Source organism: Dermacentor andersoni, chromosome 1, assembly GCF_023375885.2.
Source record: "Dermacentor andersoni chromosome 1, qqDerAnde1_hic_scaffold, whole genome shotgun sequence".
NCBI lineage: Eukaryota > Metazoa > Arthropoda > Arachnida > Ixodida > Ixodidae > Dermacentor > Dermacentor andersoni.
The window spans coordinates 253,269,429-253,289,290 of NC_092814.1; the positions used below are offsets into that span (position 1 = coordinate 253,269,429).

Consider the following 19,862-nt stretch of genomic DNA (forward strand, 5'->3'; position numbering starts at 1 on the left):
ACTGCGCCGTGAAGTCAGGTGTTCCTCAAGGCTCCGTCTTGGGACCGTTATTATTCCTAATTTATATAAACGACTTACCTGCCGTAGTTAATAGTTCTATTACACTTTTGGCCGACGATTGCGTTCTATACCGTGAAATAACTAATCAGCATGATAACTTTATGCGTCAGAAAGATCTAGATAACATTTCAAGGTGGTGCTCACAATGGCTAATGTTCTTAAATCCGACTAAATGCAAAATTATGTCTGTCTCACGTCGCTCGAACTCACCAACTCCTTTCGGCTATATTATCAATGAAACCAACCTTGAGCACGTGACTTCCTATAAATATCTTGGAATCCAGCTAAACAGTAATCTTTCGTGGCATGCGCACATAGAACATATCACGACCAATGCAAACAGATCTCTTGGCTACATTCGCAGGAATTTCTCAAAAGCCCCACCCCATTTGAAGTTACTGCTCTATAAAACACTAATTAGACCGAAGCTAGAATACGCGTCATCTGTCTGGGACCCTGGTCAAAAAACACTAGCAGATACCATTGAGTCAGTTCAGAACAGGTCAGCACGTTTCATCCTTTCTAATTATTCCCGCACATCTAGCGTTTCTTTAATGAAGTCAAACCTTGGCCTTATTAACTTGCACATTCGAAGAAAAATTTCCCGTCTCTGCCTTTTTCAAAAAATCTTTTACCAAAACAGCTCGCTTAAACAAGACTTAATTTCAGAGCCTTCGTACATGCGGTCGCGTCTTGATCATCGGTTTAAAGTGTTCATTCCTTTCTGTCGCACAAATGTTTTCTCTGACTCATTTCTGCCGAAAACCAGTGCCGAGTGGAACCGCCTTCCCCCCTCCATCGCCTGCATCGAGGAGGCATCATCTTTCAAGACTGCAATAACTGATTATATATTGAATTTATCACCTTAATACTAATAATTGTTTGAACATGTATTTTTTATTTATTATTATTGTACCCACCCCCTCTGTAACGCCCTTCTGGGCCCTGAGGGTACTGTAAATAAATAAATAAATAAATAAATCAGCTGCGGCAGTGGCGTTTCGCCTTTCTTTTGTACTGTCTTTGTTCGTCATTGGCCGTGAATGCCAAATTAGCTTACTGATCATTAGTGCTTAATTTCCTGAATAATATCTCGGAATAGAAACCCTTTAGAAGTGTCAAATAAGATAGAACTGTCTTCTTATACGATTGTCTTCAAGTTTCTAATACAGGGTGTTTTTTTAGGTAATGCAGGTCTTTTATAAAAAGGATATAAGCGCAGCGAACATGGCGTTCTTGCAGACAAGTTCCTAGACGAGGTGGGCATACGTTGCTGCTAATAATGTGACCTTCGTAAGATTAATTAACTACAAAGTTGTTAATTAACTTCTTTTATTAGTGCCTTAGGTGCAGTTGTTAAACGGCGAAATTGAAGGCAGTCACATTTTAATGCACCTTCGCTTCTTAAAAATCCTGAATGTCGCATTCGATTGGAGACATTTATCATCGAGTTTCAACGGTAAACCTAGACTATATCGCAACCGAGCGACGCTGCAGTGCATAAAAGGCGGCCCCGCTATCATATCAGAGCGAAACGCCCCGTGACCACCAGCGCGAGGAAGTCGGAAACCGAACGTCTCGGCCAGTCATGGCAGCTACAGAAACGGCACGCCTTGACTGGCAGGCGCTTGCGGCTGTGTGTCGGCCCAAGTCGTGCTGCGGCGAGCCACCATTCAAACTTCATCCGACGTTTCCTTTAAGGGGCGTTGCTGTCTCACACGCTTTGGGACGCGCTCAGCCTCGCTATTGCCTCGATTGAGCGTTGGAATTTGATGATTAATATTTCGAATTACGTGAGATTTTCAAGATTCTTAAAGGATAGCCGTGCATGAAAAGGTCGCTGCCTCCAAATTAGCCACGTAGAGAACTGCCCCCACGGCACTAACAATAAAATGTAATTATTGAATTTTGGTTAATTAGTCTTCCGACGCTCACGTTTATTAGAAGCAAAATACGCGCGCCTCGTCTAGGAACTCGTCTGCAAGAACGCCACGTTTACTGCGCTTAATACTTTCTTATGAAAACTTTGTTTCGCTTAAAAAAAGACGCCCTGTATAAACATACACTCATCACAACGGTGAAATCCCCAAAAAGGTAAAATACAATTTTCTTTTAATTATGCACCTGCTGTCTCTAATAGTTCGCTAAAACTTTGTCCACCAAGGTGCATAAACCAACTGCGCCAGCATCATTTGCGTAGCTAGCATGGCCTTTTTATTAAAACTACTGACAGCTGAAATTTCAGGACCCTGCACATGTCTAGCATTCGAGACCCATGTAGCTCTGATTGTTGTGCTATCAAGAAAACGTAGTTCAGAACGGTGCAAATGAAAGTAAGGAGTACTTTTCTCGGAACGATATTTCGCTGCCCGAAATATTTAAACAGGTATTACGCTGTCACATTCTGGCGATAACTTCAAGTGTCGTCGTGTTCTGTGATTGGCCGTTAATTATGTCACTTCCTGCCGCTGCCTGGTTTCTGGACGGGGCAAAAGCAGTCTTTTTGCGCCCGAGTATAACTGGAACTTCTGTTACGCGCTAATTTCTTTTCGCTTACTCCTGCCAAATTTGATCCGCATAGTTGAGGGCGCACCCTTGCAGTAAACTTCTGTTTTAGTGCTCGATGCCGTGCTTATTGATTAAGGCTAGTACGTAAAGATTTGACGTGCCTCTTCATGCCTCGCTCGGCTTACCCCTGCGGGCTAATTTGAATGGAAGCAAACACTCGGCTTTAATGGAAAGCGGCCTCGTAGAGCCTTAATTAACCTTCTGCGAGTCCCAGTTTTTCTCTGAAAAAGCACACGCAGTATGATAAAGCTTGATATATCAGCGCAGGCAATTAAGTCTTGGTTCCATTGTACCACTTCAGACAAAAGTTGTGCCACGATGCGTGACCACTAAAGGTTCTGCGGGAAGACCAAATAGGACAAACACTAAAGCAGCATGATCACTTGGCATTCATTGCTGCACACATCTCCCAGTCTAAACTTTGAGAGATATCGTTTATCCTGCTATGCAGAACTTAACAATAATGTGCATCTCGCTGAACAAGCATGCTGATCCTTGTATGCACGACTTGTTATATAGCATTACAAGATTAAGGCGTCGTAGTCGTACGTACTTTTGTACTTGCTGAATGTTTTGACTACAAATGCCTGCGGCTTTGCAACCCACGATATGAAAAAAAGAACTTCATAAAGGACAAGAAACACACAAATATTTCTTTTCGCCTGCATAAGGAAACAACGACGTGCTGTGATCATTTATTACGTCCGAAGGAAACCTAATTACCTCTTAATAATCATGTATTCACCAATGCAGGAATAAAAATTTTACGTCCATGTTGCTTTCATCCACTTCAGCGCTAGGTTTTCATGGATCGTCACATCGTTGATTCTCTTTGGCATCATCTCTCATAGTGTTCATAACGCAATACCATTCTGCCTTTACTGCGTGTCACAACCTTGAAAATTTTAAATCTACGTTGCAAATTTTATTTCTCCACAACCCCCAGCCCCAATACACATACGACCAGGCGCAGTGGCTTAGCGGCTATGGTAATGCGCGGCTAAGCACAAGGTTGTAGGATCCATTCCCGGTCGCGGCGGCCGCACTTCGATGGGGCCGAAATGCGGAACCGCCCGTGTCGCGTGCAATAGGGACCCATTAGAGATCCCCTGGTGATCACAATTAATCCGCAGGTTCCCCACTACAGCATTCCTCATAATCAAATTGCGGTTTCGACACGTAATACCGCGCAATTCGATACGCGTACAAACACACACACGCACACAGACTCAAGAAAAGTAATTACCGCTTACACGATGTACACAGCGCAATACACTACCAAAAGCCACAAGTTGATGAGCTGGTTCTTCCAAACGAAACTGCAAGAATATTTTACTGTGCTTCGGCGCAGCTTGGCTTGTCTACGCACATGCACTGCTTATTTAATTTCATGTTGCGCAACTTTTCCTCGCCGCACTTTCATCAATGCACTCGGAAATGTTGAACACTCTAAGGAAATATGCACGCCCACGCAGTATCAGTGCCCGTGTTCACAAAAGTTCTCTTTCGCAAGCGTCATCCACCCACCACGGTAGCCAAGCGGCTGTGGCGTTGGGCTGCGCAGTTCGAGGTCGTGGGTTCAATTCCGGCCGCGCGGAGGCCGCATTCAAGCACCCTCGCTTACCACGCATTGGGTGCGCCCGTTGAAGAACCACAGGTGGTCAAAATTAATCCGGAGCCCCACACTACGGTGTGCCTCACGGTCAGATTGTGGTTTTCACATTTTGAACATCCGATCAGTCGTCTCCCCAATCAAGTCATTGTTGGCTAGGTGCAAAAATGTTTTTATCTCAAGAAATATATTTTGGCTCATGCACTTAGCTACGTAGAACACTCCAACATCTTCATCAACGCACCAGTAAAGTTTCTGACGAGGAAGCCTTTGGTAGCCAGACAGCAAAAGAATACCGATGAACCTCTTCAGATCATCCAAATCGAGAGCAAAGCCGTGTTCATTTTTCTGTTTTGCATACTTGCCTGTCTGTATTATTACATGAGTGAGTATTTGATCATCAAGAATGGTGCAGAATACTTGACTCGGAGAACAACCGTTGTAGAGAGACTGCAACATGGCTTAGTGCTCCGCTGCCCCGTCAGTTGAATTCTCCCAGGTATATTCAGGTCGATTCCTGGTCCAGTTCACGGCAGGAACCTTTGCGCGCTTCAATGCAAGGGCGCACTCGTCATCTTCTTCTTCATTTCTATACCAATGAACTTTGAGTTTCTCTGCGAAAAATGGTTTGATGTAAAGGACTTACACGATTGCGAAGGCTATGTCTCATAGTCTGTTTCGCTGAAAACAGGAAGCCGTGACATCGGCAAGAACCTGCTTCCGCGCAGGTTGAACTGCACCTCGAAGGTGCATCGGAGTACACTCGGAGACATCTGCGCAAACTGATGCAAATATTCACAGTGCACACTGCCTCCCCTCCCACACTCAGTGCCCGTATTCACAAAAGTTCTCTTTCGCAAGCGTCATCCACCCACCACGGTAGCCAAGCGGCTGTGGCGTTGGGTTGCGCAGATCGAGGTCGTAGGTTAAATTCCGGCAGCGCGGAGGCCGCATTCAAGCACCCTCGCTTACCACGCATTGGGTGTGCCCGTTGAAGAACCACAGGTGGTCAAAATTAATCCGGAGCCCCACACTACGGTGTGCCTCACGGTCAGATTGTGGTTTTCACACGTAAAACCCCAGAATAATAATTTTTTTAAAGTGTGATCCGCTCTTGGGTGCTGCCGCGGCGCTGGGCTGGGCCACGAGTTTGTAGCGATGCCTTCCGCTTGCCACTGCGATCATCCACCGTTGACGCCCGGCGGAGCCCTTTAATAACGCGGGCGGAGCGTCACTCTGGCTACTGACGAACCGCGAAAAAATGTGCGAGAAAACCCGTAGAAAAAGGCACCGCTACAACTCGTTACGTCGCTGTATTTGGCGGCGGGAGCCGCCCGAACGCCTGCTTGTGAACACGGGCCCTGGTGAATCGCAGATGCCGTGCGTTCCCGTTTCCCGCGGCAGTTGAAAGTACATGCACGCCCATGACTTGCTGTTCCGCTTACTAATTTTTTGATGCCAAAGTTTCATTCTGGGGTTTGGGAGAATAATTAAGTTCATGATGTTTCACTCTGTCTGATAACATCGACATTATTTTCAGCGCTTGCCACCTCGAATTCACGGATCCGTGATAGGATTTTCGTCACACCTGAGAGTAACGCTGAGACAGAGAGCATCTCTCACAAAATATTTAGTTACCAAAATTTCATGGCAGTGCACTATACTAAAAAAGCTACAAGGGGGTAAATGTTACCTTCCTTTCAACCCGTGGCATTCCTCTCTAATAGCAATCTGTGTGGCCATTGCTATGACCCACCTTCTTGGGCACAACGCCGTGCTGTGACGCAGGTGTTGTTCTTCCGGTTCGCTAAACGGAGCATGAAGATATGCATAGACTTGTACCTGAACTTCCAAAGCTATTGGAATTCTTATTACTATAATGATTATTATTATTATTATTCTTATTAGACATGAAAACACATATATAATGGCCAGAGAAGGAAAGAGGGAAGGAGCAGGCTGGCATCTGCCACCGAGAGGGGCACGACTCCTGCCTACTCTTTAGGAAGGAGGGAATGGAAACAGAAGTCGTAGATATGCAGAACGCAGGTTTGTACTTATTGAGGGAAAGTCTGCGTTCTTCGACGAAACACCATTCCGTCTATATAATAAGCAAGTTCTTTTTGGGTGAGCACAAATATAAGCATTAGATGTTCAGAGGCCAAATTCACAAAGCTTTTCGTTTGTAAGTGCAGGGGATGTATTCTGCGACGATCAGTTTCGGCTATACTGTCGCCTTGGCCACACCTTCGCCATCGGCGCACGCTGCTTGGCTGGTTAAGCACTACGTCGTCGGTTTCTTTCTTAAACATTCAATCAGCGTTCGCATGACTCCGATACTATCGCCGAGGCGACACTGTCGCCGAAAGTGACCCTCGCCCAATACGTCCACTGTTCGCCATTGGCCAGCAGGCTTCGCTAATAATATGCCCAACGTCAGAATTGGGAGCAATTTGCTCTAAGGACCAAATCTAACCGAAGAGCTTTTTGTTGACAAGGGCGCAGATACGCAAGATCATTCTCCAGAAAATCCCGCAGATACAATTAAGATTGACTTTGATTATATATTTCCTTGCGCTGCAAAACTCCTGCCCACTAGATGTTTACGCTGTCAATTATAATATGACTTAGTGCCACTGAATATCAATAATGTAATTGCGACGGATGCATCAACGTGTGAAGTGAAAGCAAGTGTAGCTATGTTTTTCGAGGCGCTACCCTGGTAATATTTATTGCGACTTCCTGGTTTTACAGCAATATATGGGGCAGAAATATTAGCAATTACTTTAGCTCTTCAAAAACTTCCTGTAAGTTCTTGGAGAGATGTAATAGTGACCAATTCATTATCGGTGTAAACGGCAGCGGAGAGATTTAGAAAAGTTTCGCTTTTGATATACTCTGCAGAACAGACATTTGAAATAGCAGGCTTTAACCATATATTTTTCTCTTGGGACAATCAATGGTATCCCACACGTAAATTGGAAATCACCCGCACAAATTTACGACGCCGTATTCCATCATTACATATTTATTTACACAGTTCTGGTCTGGCACTGTGCCCTCTATGCCATATCTGCAAATAACATGAAACCATTGATCATATTTTATTAACCAGCCGTTGATTTACATTCCATAGAAAAAATAAAAGACTTCGAAATTCCCTTCTGAAAATTAGGCCTTGCTGTAAATACTGAAAATATTTACTCCTTCTGGGCCTCTATATCGGGTTTTAACCACAGGAAGGTGTGCGTGGTCGTCTGCGAGCCCTTTTGCAACACAAGAAAAATATCTGCTTAGCTTACTTATTTATCCTTTGACATTTCATAAACTTCCCATTTGAAGTAGAGAGAAATGGAGACGAGCATGAACAAACCGCGTACACTACAGGGCGGTAGATGGCGGCGTTCTTAAAGTCTACCGTGAAGCCCCGCAGACCGCAGCAATGATATATGGGTAGAATTTCTGAAGCCAGTTGTTCATTGGGTCCGTGGCGCATTGGGCTTTGTATGCACTGAAGGGCGGCCTTCGAGTCGCTAAAGACAGTCCATTGTTGCGGTGGTTCCTGCTTAATGAAATCAAGTGCAGCACGGAGTGCCGCAAGTTCAGCACCCGTAGATGTGGTCACAAGCTTTTAATTTGACTTCTTCAGATTTTGCTGGGATGATGACTGCAGCAGTTGAGCTGTTGAGTTTTACCGAACCATATGTGTAGACATGTTGCCGGAATCTGTGCACGTTGCGAATGTGTTCCAAAGTTTCTTGTTTCAAAGATTGCAAAGGCGCTCCGGCTTTGTTTCTCATGCCTGGAATTGTCAATTGCCCTTGCGGCCGGTGCAGACACCACAATGGGTCTGATAATCATGTAGCAGGCGTAAATTGTGACAAAAAATAGGACTGATGTCTTAGAATACTTTTGGCAAAAGTTGAATGTGGCCTCTTTTCTGGCAAGCAAGCAAGATGGTGTGAGGGAATTCGAGTCAGGTGTCGGATGCGTGCTCTCAGGACATCTGTATCTATGTAGACTGTCAAAGGAGCGTCTCCGGCAATGGCCACGGTCGCAGTCGATGACGTAGTTTTGGGGAGATCGAGACAAGCTCTGAGTGCTTGTGCTTGCACACTCTGGACATTTCGGATATTTGTAGTGCAAGTATTTTCTAGTACAAGTAAGCTGTACCGCAGGAAGCCCCAAAACAGTGCTTTATATAGTTGGAACATTGATGGAACTGTTGTGCCCCAGGACTTCCTGCCGAGAAACGGAAGAAGGTCCACGATGGCGGCCAAACGCTTTGTCATGTACGAGATCTGAGGGCTCCAAGACAAGTCCCTACCAATGATGACGCCAAGAAAGCGGTGCATTCGTCTGTATCGTACTGTTTGGTCATTAATCCGCAAAGCATACGGAGCCATCGCTTTGCGATAAAAGCAACGAGTGCACATTGCTCAGGGGAAAGCTCCAGGCTTTGCCTTATTAGGTATGTTGACACGGCCGTTGAAAGCTTCTGAAGTCGTGCGCGGACTTGTACACGTGTCACTCCTGAAGCCCATATGCAAATGTCTTCTGCATATACGGAGAGCTGAACGGTTTGCGGTAACGAATCCGCGAGACCAACGAGCACCAGGTTGAACAGGGTCGGGCTGAGTACTCCGCCTTGCGGTACACCACGACTGGTATAGCTAGACGGCGTTGGTCCGTCTTGAGTCAAAACAAAAATGTTCCATTCAAATAGCTGCGTATCCAACGAAAGGCGTGTCCACCAATCCCTACAGCTTCTAAGGCGTCCAGAATCGCATGAGGGGCTACATTGTCGTACGCTCCTTTAACATCTAGGAATATGGCCGCAGTGATTCGCTTCAGATGTTTCTGGTGCTGTACATATGTTGCAAGGTCAATAACGCTATCTATAGACGAGTGTCCGCGTCGAAGCTTGCCATTACCTCTGGATAGACGTTGTAAAATTCCAAGTACCAATCTAACCGTGCAAAGATCATTCTCTCCATTACCTTGCCGACCGGAGCCAACCGGAACTGCCTCTCGTTAACCTCCCTGCCTTTCTGTGCATCCTTTTCTCTCTCTATCCAATTTGAAATTAATTTAGATTTATTACCTTTTAATTTTCTATCCTTTCATAAAGCGCACGTTTTGCTGCAAGGAAGAAAAACGTATCTAACATTAATACGTCAACTTTAATTCCTGGAACAATTTCAACTTTACCGTGACATACTTTTTCACTCAAGTTTTCTATCCCCCATCTGTCTAACCACCGGCTTGTTGGCCAATCCCCCGTAGTGGGCATGCGTCATAATACAGAATGCAAGTAGGTAAAGAGGAAAGAAACTGTAAGATGACAGGCTACATGGAAGGAATTCAAGCAAAACTTCTTGTTGGGCTAGTTGGTGCACGTTACTGAAGTACTAAATGGCTAAAGACACGGACGAGCGCTTACTAACAACTGATGCTTTATTGATAGAAACACACAATATATACGCAAATCTGGCCGCGCAACTCACACGTTGGCGAAAATCACATGGGCCACGCCGGCCGCATTTCGATGGGGGCGAAATGCCAAAACACCCGTGTACTTAGATTTAGGTGCACGTTAAGGAACCCCAGGTGTTCGAAATTTTCGGAGTCCCCCACTACGGCGTGCCTTATAATCAGAAAGTGGTTTTGGCACGTAAAACCCCATAACTGTTTTTTAAATCACACGGTAACCAGGCAAAAGGCGATAAAACGATTGTAAAATATGACGAAACTCGAATAAGTTTAGAAGCCCTTTTAGAAGCCCTTGGTTAGAACTTACCACGTTGGTGCGCCGCCTGCGTTTGGTGAGAAATCTTAATATTTTAGTTTCTAATGGGGTACTCCCTTACAGCCGTGTTTTGTGTATCGCATAACCATTATCTTTATGGTTCTTTGGCTCTATACACCACGTGTCATTGTCGCGAACGTCATCTTTTATTCAAGTTTCGTCATCTTTTACAATCGTGTTATCGCCTTTTGTCTGGTTACCATGTGATTTTCGACAACGTGTGAGTTGCGTGGCTAGATTTGCGTATATATTGTGCGTTTCTGTCACCAAAGCATCAGTTGTTAGTAAGCACTCGTCCGTGTCTCTTCTTGTGTCGTCTGTTTGGCGCTTTAGTACTTCAGTAGATGGAAGGAAGCAGCAATACATCACTTAATAGCACATACACAGATGGACTTAGTTGAATAAATATTGAATGGTTTTGCGAGCGAAAATTACAATCTGATTTTGACTACATGGGTTCTTTTTTATCATCATCATCAGCCTGGTTACGCCCACTGCAGGGCAAAGGCCTCTCCCATACTTTTCCAACTACCCCGGTCATGTACTAATTGTGGCCATATTGTCCCTGCAAACTTCTTGATGCCATCCGCCCACCTAACTTTCTGCCACCCCCTGCTACGCTTCCCTTCCCTTGGAATCCAGTCCGTAACCCTTAATCACCATCGGTTATCTTCCCTCCTCATTACATGTCCTGCCCATGCCCATTTATTTTTCTTGATTTCAACTAAGATGTCATTAACCCGCGTTTGTTCCCTCACCCAATCTGCTTTTTTCTTTTCCCTTAACGTTACACCCATCATTCTTCTTTCCATAGCTCGTTGCGTCGTCCTCAATTTAAGCAGAACCCTTTTCCTAAGCCTCCAGGTTTCTGCCCCATACGTGAGTACTGGTAAGACACAGCTGTTATACACTTTTCTCTTGAGGGATAGTGGCAACCTGCTGTTCATGATTTGAGAATGCCTGCCAAGCGCACCCCAGCCCATTCTTATTCGTCTGGTTATTTCAGTCTCATGATCCGGATCCGTGGTCACTACCTTCCCTAAGTAGATATATTCCCTTACCACTTCGAGTGCCTCGCTACCTATCGTAAACTGCTGTTGTCTTCCGAGACTGTTAAACATCACTTTAGTTTTCAGCAGATTAAATTTCAGACCCACCCTTCTGCTTTGACTCTCCAGGTCAGTGAGCATGCATTGCAATTGGTCTCCTGAGTTACTACTAAGCAAGGCAATATCATCAGCGAATCGCAAGTTGCTAAGGTATTCTCCATTCACTTTTATCCCCAATTCTTCCCACCCCCAGTCTCTGAATATCTCCTGTAAACACGCTGTGAATAGCATTGGAGAGATCGTATCTCCCTGTCTGACGCCTTTCTTTATTGGGATTTTGTTGCTTTCTTTATGGAGGACTACGGTGGCTGTGGAGCCGCTATAGATATCCTTCAGTATTTTTACATATGGCTCATCTACACCCTGATTCCGTAATGCCTCCATGACTGCTGAGGTTTCAACTGAATCAAACGCTTTTTCGTAATCAATGAAAGCTATATATAAGGGTTGGTTATGTTCCGCACATTTCTCTATCACCTGAATGACAGTGTGAATATGGTCTATTGTTGAGTAGCCTTTACGAAATCCTGCCTGGTCCTTTGGTTGACAGAAGTCTAAGGTGTTCCTGATTCTATTTGCGATTACCTTAGTAAATACTTTGTGGGAAACGGACAGTAAGCTGATCGGTCTATAATTTTTCAAGTCTTTGGCGTCCCCTTTCTTATGGATTAGGATTATGTTAGCGTTCTTCCAGGATTCCGGTACCCTCGAGGTAATGAGGCATTGTGTATATAGGGTGGCCAGTCTTTCTATAACAATGTTCCGACCATCCTTCAACAAATCTGCTGTTACCTGATCCTCCCCAGCTGCCTTCCCTCTTTGCATAGCTCCCAAGGCGTTCTTTACTTCTTCCGGCGTTACTTGTGAGATATCAAGTTCCTCTAGACTATTCTCTCTGACATTATCGTCGTGGGTGCTAGTGGTACTGTATAAATCTCTATAGAACTCCTCAGCCACTTGAACTATCTCATCAATATTAGTAACAATATTGCCGGCTTTGTCTCTTAAAGCATACATCTGATTCTTGCCTATTCCTAGTTTCGTCTTCACTGCTTTTAGGCTTCCTCCGTTCCTGAGAGCATGTTCAATTCTATCCATATTATACTTCCTTATGTCAGCTGTCTTACGCTTGTTGATTAACTTCTAAAGTTCAGCCTGTTCTATTCTAGCTGTAGGGTTAGAGGCTTTCATACATTGGCGTTTCTTGATCAGATCTTTCGTCTCCTGCGATAGCTCACTGGTATCCTGTCTAACGGAGTTACCACCGACTTCTATTGCACACTCCTTAATGATGCCCATAAGATTATCGTTCATTGCTTCATCACTAAGGTCCTCTTCCTGAGTTAAAGCCGAATACCTGTTCTGTAGCTTGATCCGGAATTCCTCTAGTTTCCCTCTTACCGCCAACTCATTGATTGGCTTCTTATGTAGCAATTTATTCCGTTCCCTCCTCAATTCGAGTTCTTACCATCCTATGGTCACTGCAGCGCACCTTGCCGAGCACGTCCACATCTTGTATGATGCCAGGGTTAGCGCAGAGTATGAAGTCTATTTCATTTCTTGTCTGGCCATTTGGGCTCCCCCACTCCACTTTCGGCTAACCCGCTTGCGGAAGAAGGTATCCATTATCCACATATTATTATGTTCTGGAAATTCTACTAATAACTCTCCCCTGTTATTCCTAGAGCCTATGCCATATTCCCCCACTGACTTGTCTCCAGCCTGCTTCTTGCCTACCTTGGCATTGAAGTCGCCCATCAGTATAGTGTATTTTGTTTTGACTTCAACCATCGCGATTCCACGCCTTCATAGAAGCTTTCGACTTCTTGGTCATCATGACTGGATGTAGCCGCGTAGACCTGTACGACCTTCAATTTGTACAGCTTATTAAGTTTCCCAACAAGACCTGCCACCCTGTCGTTAATGCTATAGAATTCCTGTATGTTACCAGCTATATCCTTATTAATCAGGAATCCGACTCCTAGTTCTCGTCTCTCCGCTAAGCCCTGGTAGCACAGGACGTGTCCGCTTTTTAGCACTGTATATGCTTCTGTTGTCCTCCTAACCTCACTGAGCCCCATTATATCCCATTTACTAGCCTCTAATTCCTCCAATAACACTGCTAGAGTCGCCTCACTAGATAACGTTCTAACGTTAAACGTTGCCAGGTTCAAATTTCAGTGGCGGCCTGTCCGGAGCCAGGGATTCTTAGCACCCTCTGCTGCGTCACAGATCTGACCGCGGCTGTGGTCAGTTGCTTCGCGGCTGCTGGGGACTGAGAGCCGGGGTTTCATTGTTGTATTCATATAGGAGGTTGCGGCCAAGTACTGCACCAGGGTGGCCAATCCTGCTCTGGGGAGAGAGTGCGTTACTGGTTCTGGTCACCGGGATCAGGCCGCACTCCAGGCCTGTTTACGCAATTTTCTCAGCACACGTGTTTTTTTTTGGAACATTGCGCGGCATCGGGATTTGGACCACGGTCCTCTTGCACGCGAGGCGGATACTCTGCCGCCACCGCAGGTGTTGTACGCCTCATTTAACCTACAGTGGTGCCTTCTTTGATCGGTCAAGGTGGACCAGTGAAGGTGGATCTATATATAAGCTGAGCTCGGTTAAACCGCACAGATGGCACTTCAACTGCAGAAACCTGGTATTTATGACCTGCACATGTTTGGCCATGCATATCTTTAACCCATTAGGGACGAAGAAAAATCTACACGCCCAATTCTGTTTATTTTTGGTGTACGATGTCTCTTTAGTGGATAGAGGAAATTTCTTCAGTGTCAAGGAAATATCTTTATTCCTTCAAATCTTACAGAGGTGTACTATTTATAGTACGCTGGGTTTTTCCCATTGCAAAACAAACACTTCCTTCATGCTGTTACTTAGGTGCATGAAACTTGTTGAAGCACTCATGTTTCAAACGAACTGTTACATTGCACTTCACACATGCCAACATCGACCTTTTGTGGAAATATTTGCACCGCGGCTGCTTTTCTAATTTATTTGGAAAGTGGCCTCCCTTTTCAAGTACAATGTCACCTACGATGGAGGCTGGCCGTTTGCGAGTGGCGTTATTGTTTGTGCCGAGACGCAGGTAATACCGCGTGACATTTCTTTGAAACGCAAGGAGGTCGATTGGCTCATCTGCAACCACTTGATAAATTTTCCATGCATTGACCACGGCCTCGTTTAGCATTTGCGCAAACAAAGGCCACCACTTTTTGCCGCGAATGTCAACATTATAGTTGTTTACGGCTTGATCTAAGAGGTCTACGCCTCCCATGCCGCTGTTATAGCTGCTGAACAGCTTCGGTTGCGGAACATTCAGCCTTTCGTGAACTGCAGACTAACACCGCTTTATAAAGGCCGTGGGTTCAATACCGTCGTAGTTCGTAGCCATTGTTACAACACTGCTGTCCTTCCACTTTTCGAGAAGAACCTCACCGACAGGGTCGAATCAATAAAAAAATTCTCCGCCTTGCTTTTCTTTCATTTCTTTTTGAGCTGGAAGAGGGGACTTCATACGCCGGTTCTCGCGAAGAGTGCCTGTTGCCCTAAACCCCTTTTCACGCAGAGTAACAAGGAGATTCCGAGTTGTCAAAACATTGACGAAAAAGACTATGTCGTCACTAGGATCAGAGATTGCCTCAAGCAGAGAGAAAACAATGCGAGTTCCCAGCGGATTCTTATCAGAGTTGGGATATTTTCTACAGTAGGTATCAAAACCATAACAGTAGCCGTCAGAACTGCACACCATCCAGTTTTTGAACCCAAAGCGAATTGGCTTGCCACGCATGAATTGATTGGAGGAAAAGTGTCCAAAATCTTTTACCATAGACTAGTCTATAGAAAGGTTTCGGTGGAAGATACCATGCTGCTGAAAACGCTCGTTCAGTAGGTTCCTGAGGGGACGCATTTTGAACATACGATCAGTCGTCTCCCCCATCAAGTCATCGTTGGCTAGGTGCAAAAATGTTTTTATCTCAAGAAATATATTTTGGCTCATGCACTTAGCTACGTAGAGCACTCCAACATCTTCATCAACGCACCAGTAAAGTTTCTGACGAGGGAGCCTTTCGTAGCCAGACAGCAAAAGAATACCGATGAACCTCTTCAGATCATCCAAATCGAGAGCAAAGCTGTGTTCATTTTTCTGCTTTGCATACTTGCCTGTCTGTATTATTACATGAGTGAGTATTTGACCATCAAGAATGGTGCAGAATACTTGACTCGGACAACAACCGTTGTAGAGAGACTGCAACATGGCTTAGTGTTCCGCTGCCCCGTCAGTTGAATTCTCCCAGGTATATTCAGGTCGATTCCTGGTCCAGTTCACGGCAGGAACCTTTGCGCGCTTCAATGCAAGGGCGCACTCGTCATCTTCTTCTTCATTTCTATACCAATGAACTTTGAGTTTCTCTGCGAAAAATGGTTTGATGTAAAGGACTTACACGATTTCGAAGGTTATGTCTCATAGTCTGTTTCGCTGAAAACAGGAGGCCGTGACATCGGCAAGAACCTGCTTCCGCGCAGGTTGAACTGCACCTCGAAGGTGCATCGGAGTACACTCGGAGACATCTGCGCAAACTGATGCAAATATTCACAGTGCACACTGCCTCCCCTCCCACACTGAATCACCAACCTTCGTGTATTCCAAGCCCTGTCTGATTCTCCCCGCTTCAGCCACGCTACATACCGTAGAGGCTACTACGGATGAAAATAACGAAGCAAAATAGTGTTTGTTGGTGTCGCGGTCATTGACGCCGAACAAGGAGAATACGCAAAGTGCCTAACTAGGCGCTACCGTACTAAACAGAAAAAAAAAGTTCTTACCAGAAACATCATTCACTAGCATAGCACCCATACAGTATTCGTCGCCTTCCTCTTCATCTGTTTCTGCTGATGGGTCTGGAGGCATTATGACCACATCAACATCATCCCTAGCATTCTGAGCAATATCTGCTGCAACCTCGAGTGCTTCGCTGAGCCCACACAACGGTTTCTTGCCGCAGAAAACACCCGGATCCATATTATGGGCTCCCTGCAAGAGCGACTGCCATTGTGCACACACGAAGCCCCGCTGTACTATAGATAGTACAGCAGGGTTTACTCTCATATAACACAAAAAGCGTGAAAAATATAAAAGTTTCACAGCACTCAATGCTTACTACTCCACTTCCTGAAGCTATATACAAAGAGGTTTCATTAAATATTGATTATTCTGGCCAGGAGAATAAGTTTACGAAGCGCTTACCTATTCGGTTGGCGGGAATGAAGATTGGCGATAGTTGATCGTAGACACATATTCCGGGGAGTGCTACGAACGCGCTTGCTTGATTTGGCAGTGTTGCCTGTCCTCCTGCCGGCGGAATGGCAAACTACTCAAAACGAAATACTCATATTTCCAATTAAAAAGAAATAGAATTGTAGCTGTACTTTTAGTAGTACAGCGGTCCCAAATGGATTAAGAGGGTCCCCGTATAGTGGTAAGCTAAAAGAAACGAAATATTAAAAAGGGGGGAAGAAAAAAAAGAAGGAAAACAAAAAAAGGAAGAGAACAGGGGATTTGAACTCGTGACCCTTGGATGTTGCCCGGAGAGTCGGAGAGTTAGTCGGTTGGTCCGTCAGGCCCCAGGTTACATTGAAGCGCCATAGCTCCTGTCCAGAACCTCATACTTACGTGGAAAGAGCCTGATGTCCGCGATGGTCGATGTTTGCTGATTCCGAGTTGTTGGAAGGCATACTTTCTTGAAAAAAAAAATGGTCGCCCATCGATGAGAGGGAACTCGAGCGGCTCTAGAGTCGAGGAAAAGCTTACGCAGGTGTGAGCGCGGCACGCATAGCGTGGGAAGCTAGCCCAAGTAACTATCTCAAGGACTGCTGCTAACGAGAGCGAAATACCTTTGTGTAATTACAACAACCTGAATAAGACTACTTTCGAAAAGTGAACGGCCCAGAGGGCTGTACTACGAGTGCTATGACTGATATATATATACATATATTCATTTCATCTATGGGATCGAATGTGAGCGCTGTTGCTTTGCTTCTGTAGTAGTTAAGAGAACGAGTTGAAGGAAGGAGAAAAAAACAGAAAAGGGACAGACGGACAAAGAACTTTATTAATGGTCCTGAGGAACCGGCGTTAGGGTACCTCCCCTTTCAGGGAGTTCCCGTAGCCGTCGCGGGCCGCACCCACGTCGGGGTCGGAAGATCGTGGTCCTCCGCCCTGTCGCAGGCCCTCTGGACAGCCCGTAGTTGCTCTGAGAGGTCGCCACTCTTAAGGGCTGCCTCCCAGTCGGTTAGAGTGCTTAGCGATGAGCTGCGTAACGCAGGGCATTGCCAGAGCATATGGGATAAGGAGCAGTACGCCTCCCCACAGTCTGGACAGTGGGGTTCTACATTAGGCGCGAAGTGGCTGAATCGGCCCCTGGAGGGAAATGACCTCGTTTGAAGCATGCGAAACGCCGACGATTGTGGTCTATTAAGTTTAGGGTGTGGAAGCGGAAAGGCCCGCCGAGCAAGTTGATAATGTGGCAAGATTTCATGGAAGGTGAGAAGCGAATCCCTGTACAGTCCTAAGTCGCCGCCCGTGAGTCCACCTGAACCGCCGCGGTGTGTAAGACCTCGCGCACATTCATGGGCCAACTCATTGGCGTTAACAACCTCAGAGTGCACATTGATTCCCATATGGGCCGGGAACCATTTGATGCTATGAAAACCAGCAGCCCCCTCGCTGCCGAGGATGGCCGCCGCCTCCTTTGAGATCGAGCCGGAGGCGAAAGCTCGGGCTGCTGATCTGGAGTCTGTAAAGATATTGGGACGTAGAGGGTCCTTCAGTGCTATAGCTATAGCAACCTGCTCGGCTACTGTTGCAGAAACCTTCCGCACGGATGCTGAGTTAACGAGAGTGCCATTGGAGTCAACCGAAACTACGGCATAGTGATCAGAGCGCTCGTACTGGGCGGCGTCAACGAAACATGCCAGATTCGGAGTGACCGCAGCCGCTTTTAACAGGGAACGAGCCCAGGCTACCTGGCACCCTACATTGTATTGATTGTGGACGTTACGTGGCATGGGATCTACCTTGAACGTATCTCGGACCATGGGTGATAGGGTCACGTTGCGCTCCGTGATTTCCTGGTGACCGCATCCAACGGATTCGAGGATGCATCTCCCCACTCGCAATGATGAGAGTCGTATTATTTGGGCCACTCGTTGGGCCTCGATCACCTCTGATAGGGTGTTGTGCATGCCTAGTTGCACGAGACGCGCGGTGCTGGTAGTGAGTGGTAAACCCAGCACGCGCTTGATGCTTTTGCGCATGAGGGCGTCGATTTTGGCCTCATCCCATTTAGACCAGCGCAACGCGGAGGCTACATAGTTAACGTGGCTCATCAGAAACGCGTGGTAGAGTCTGAGTAGATTGGTCTCGCTTAAACCCCCTCTGCGGATTTGCCTCTTTATAAGTAACATGACGTCCTGTGTGGAGAGTGCTGGCCGAAAGCCGACCATGTTGTGAGGGAATAACTCATTATTTTCTATATGCCTATATACGGTTGTGAATGACATGTTCGGCCACCTTACCCACGCAGGACGTGAGCGAGATGCGCCGCATGTTCTCCGGCGCAAGAGGTTTGCCTGGCCTCGGGATGAACACAACTGAGGCTGTCTTCCAGGAGTCGGGGACGAGGCCCGTTTCCCAAATTTATTGACCTCCCCGGTGAGCAGCGCAACTGATTATTCGTCCAAGTTGCGGAGGAGCTTATTGGAGATTCCATCCGGGCCCGGTGCAGAGCGACCGTTGAGCGTTTGGAGCACCTCCCAGATTTCGGATTCCATGAAGGGGGCGTCGAGCTCCCCCACCGCTCCCCCCCCGATAACGAGGATAATCCCCGTCACCGGAGTGGCGCAGCGGAAGATACTTTTCGGCCAACTCTTGCAGGAGGACGTGTTCAAATACGCCTGCCGCTTTTTGATTATGAACTATGCGATCGATGGCTAGTCTCTAATTGCTTTTGCTTTGCGAATCGTCGAGTAAGTGTTTGAGCAGGTTCCATTTGCCCCCCGTTCTCATCTGCCCATCAACCGAGGAGCACACTTCATTCCATTGTTGCCTGGACAGTTCGATGGAATGAGTTTTTATTGTACGATTGAGCTCCGCGATTTTCTTACGATGTCGGCGGTGGAGTCTGTGCGTTCTCCAGTGGCGCAGGATGGAGTTTTTGGCTTCTAGGAGGTGCACAAGGCGCGCGTCCATACGATCTACCTTTAGGTCGGTCTTAACCACCTTGGTCGCAGCTTGTACGTCCTTCTGTAGTCTTGTGAACAGACTATCGAGATTATCGTAGTCGGTCTGGTCCGCCTTTGATATTTTGCGGAAGGCATCCCGATCCGTCACTTTAAATTCCCTGGTAGGGGCTGTGCTAATCGTTAGGGTAATCTCCACAATGAAGTGGTCGCTGCCCAGGTTCTCTTGAAAATTTTGCCATCCTGCTCCGGGGGCGTTCTTGACGAACGCCAGGTCCGGAGTGGTGTCTCGGACTACCGACGTGCCGGTTCGCGTCGGGTATTGAGCATCCGTAATCAATTCCAGTGAGCAGTCAGTAACTGCCTGGACAAGGACATTGCCCTTGGTGGATTGGCGGGGGTATCCCAAGGCATTGTGGGGGGCATGGAAATCACCCGCTATCACTATGGGGGC

General features: G+C 46.4%; 2 pseudogenes; both read right to left on the reverse strand.

Moving 5' to 3' along the window:
* Positions 1-4,345: 4,345 nt before the first annotated feature.
* LOC140218641 (piggyBac transposable element-derived protein 2-like) lies at positions 4,346-14,561 on the reverse strand (annotated as a pseudogene).
* Positions 14,562-14,618: 57 nt separating this feature from the next.
* Positions 14,619-16,190, reverse strand: LOC140218642 (piggyBac transposable element-derived protein 2-like; annotated as a pseudogene).
* Between the last annotated feature and the right edge of the window lie 3,672 nt (positions 16,191-19,862).